At 42.9% G+C, this 2,819-nt stretch overlaps 1 pseudogene; it reads right to left on the bottom strand.

Annotated features, from left to right (window-relative positions):
• Positions 1-544: 544 nt before the first annotated feature.
• On the bottom strand, positions 545-2,425 carry LOC149197587 (uncharacterized; annotated as a pseudogene).
• Positions 2,426-2,819: the final 394 nt, after the last annotated feature.

Below are 2,819 nucleotides of genomic sequence, written 5' to 3' on the forward strand. Positions count from 1 at the left end.
TTAAATTAAAAAAATAAAATTTAACATTAAATCAACTTAAAACATGTATCCTTTACTAGCTTATGCATTCATAGCACAACATTTCACCATTCAAACTCATTAAAAGAAAAAATCCACCGAACACTTATCCGTGCAGGGACCGTCCCTCATTCCTCTGTCATGACCTCGCTTCGAGGAGTGTTCGCTTGAACTCATTTATGCTTTGTTAAAAGCGACTTCACCAAAATCATTGTGTCGCCTTATCTCGTTTGTTGTAAATTCAGACTACTCATCTCTTTGCGAATGCAAGTTACTTTTATTCATTTATTCAAATTTGGTTTCTTTTCGTGGATTGTGTTTTTCCAATGTGGATTATCTTAAATTTTTCATCCCAAGGAATTGCTTCTCTTGAGTCGGACTCATGTCACATCTGCTTTACAGAAAACTTGCAAAAACATCCAGCTTTAAACCCTATCAACCAGCCAACAATTGCATAGTAGGCCCCTGAAAATTGCCATGTATTAGCAACAACTATTATAAGAATTTGAATTTTACAATAGCAGTGTCACTTAAAAGTTAAAACCGAATTTGAATGGCAAGGAGGAAGGGGCCACCCGCAGAGGCAGTCATTGTGATCGAATGCAGAAGCTGGGAATGAGTTGAACGGTTTGCCCTTTGGAATCATTCCACACAGATGGTTGTAGGAAACGTTCAACTCCGTCAGATTCGTCAGTTGGGTCATCTCCTCTGGGATCGTTCCATTCAGTGCATTATGAGACAGGTCCAGAGCTTCCAAGCTCTTTAAACTTCCAATCGACGATGGAATACTCCCACCCAATTGATTGCTTGCCAGGTTCACATATTTTAATGCCACCATGCTCTGGAACAGATTGCCTGTGTCCCCTGTGATGTTGTTGTTGGAGAGATCCAGAGATGCATAAAGAGAAGGAACAGCAGGCTCCCAGTCATTCAATCTCATTGAAATACCACAACCAGCCAACCGCAGATCCACTACAAAACTGGAGCTTGTAATCCAGGCGGGGATGACCCCAAGGCTCACATTATTGTAAGACAAGTCAAGAGTTTCCAGCCCAATTTTATCCAGATCTGGCAATGGGGCTGATAAGCTATTGCTGGAGAGATTAAGGAAGAGCAGGTTATATATAGCGGGGGATTGAGGAAGGGTGCCGGTAAGCTCGTTGTTTGAGAGATCCAAGTATTCCAGATACTCCATGTCAGCAAAAGACTCTGGGACGGTACCAGTCAGCTTATTGTTTGAAATGAAAACAGAGTCAAGAAGTGAAGTCCCTCCAAAGGAATTGGGTATTTGGCCTGCGAAATTGTTGAACGATAAATGAAGCGAGCGGAGGACTGGCAGAGTACCTAACCAGGCGGGAATGGTACCGCTTAGCTTGTTTTTGGATAGAACCAGGGTGTGAAGATTCGAGGAATTTGGGAAAAGGGGGACGTTGCCTGTGAGTATGTTTTGGGATAGATCAAGGTAGTAAAGGGATGTTAAATTGAAGAAGGATTCTGGAATAGGGCCTGTCAGTAAATTCCTGTCCAAACAAAGTTGATCCAAATTTTTCCCCAGCAAGCCGAGCGACTCAGGAATGCTTCCTCTCAAACGATTATTGCTTGCCAACAACTCAGCAAGGTTAGATAGATTTCCAAACGAAGAAGGGATGTTACCTGTAAGAAAATTGTTTGATATATCGACTGCTTAAGCTTGCCAGAGCTCCCATGGATTCCGGAATAGGACCAGAGAACAGGTTGTTATTTAGCGTCAAGACGGATAACCGACTCAGATTTCCGATGCTAGAAGGAATCGAGGCGTAGAGTCGATTTGAATCCAAGTATAAAGCAGTTAAACTCTGCAGATTTCCAATGGATTGTGGTATAGGACCGCTCAGCCGGTTTCCCGAGAGAGACAGAGACTGCAACTGGGTGAGATAGGCAATGGCAGAAGGTATGAAACCGGTAAGATTGTTATTATCCAGAGAAAGATGGGTTAAGGAGGAGAGGCGAGAAATGGAAGATGGGATTGTTCCACCCATATTTTTCCAGCTGAAAACAATAAGCTTGTTGAGATAAGAGAGATTACCGATGGAGTCTGATAGAGTTCCACTCATGTATTCACTGCGGTTGCCTTGATCTGCGTTGAGAATGAGATTTACCACTCGACCGTTGTGGGTGTCACACAGAAGACCGTTCCATCGACAGCAATCATTGCCCGTCCACGTTTCAAGAGCTCCAGTGGGATCCTGAACGATGCCCGCTTTGAAATCTAATAAGGCAGCCCGGTCTTCTTCAGCACAATCTGCATTTTGGGCTCGGCATGATGAATTTAATGACATGCTAAGCAGTAATATAAAGAGTTGCAGCCCGCCTGGCATTGCTGGACTGCGTTTCTCCATTGAGGGAGGAGCTGAGAAGTTAAGAGAGCAAAGCAGAACAGAGTCTATCCTCACACTTCATACCCTTTATTTTCTGCTGATCGAATAAACTACACAACAACACGCAATGTTGACGACAATTTTTCACTTTCCCGCAATATTGACGACAATTATTGAGTCTGTGTAAGTGAACACTACGTTTACACGCAATATGACGCAACCACCATTCCTCACTCCATTTCCAAAGTGCAAATTGCCAAATGGTTGGGACGTTGGCATGTAAATCGCGTTCCATTGGACTGTTAAGTAGTGTAAGGTCATCATTGGATTCCGTGAATGGATAAATCTTGTTGTTGACGGTGACAGTGCTCTATGGAAAATGACACTTTCAATCTCTTTTGTCTACAATCATGTTCTTTCCGTTCAAGGTTTAGCAATTGCTAA

Source organism: Pinus tabuliformis, chromosome 2_2 (assembly GCF_031772625.1).
Source record: "Pinus tabuliformis cultivar Carrire ecotype Pingquan chromosome 2_2, CPIR1, whole genome shotgun sequence".
NCBI lineage: Eukaryota > Viridiplantae > Streptophyta > Pinopsida > Pinales > Pinaceae > Pinus > Pinus tabuliformis.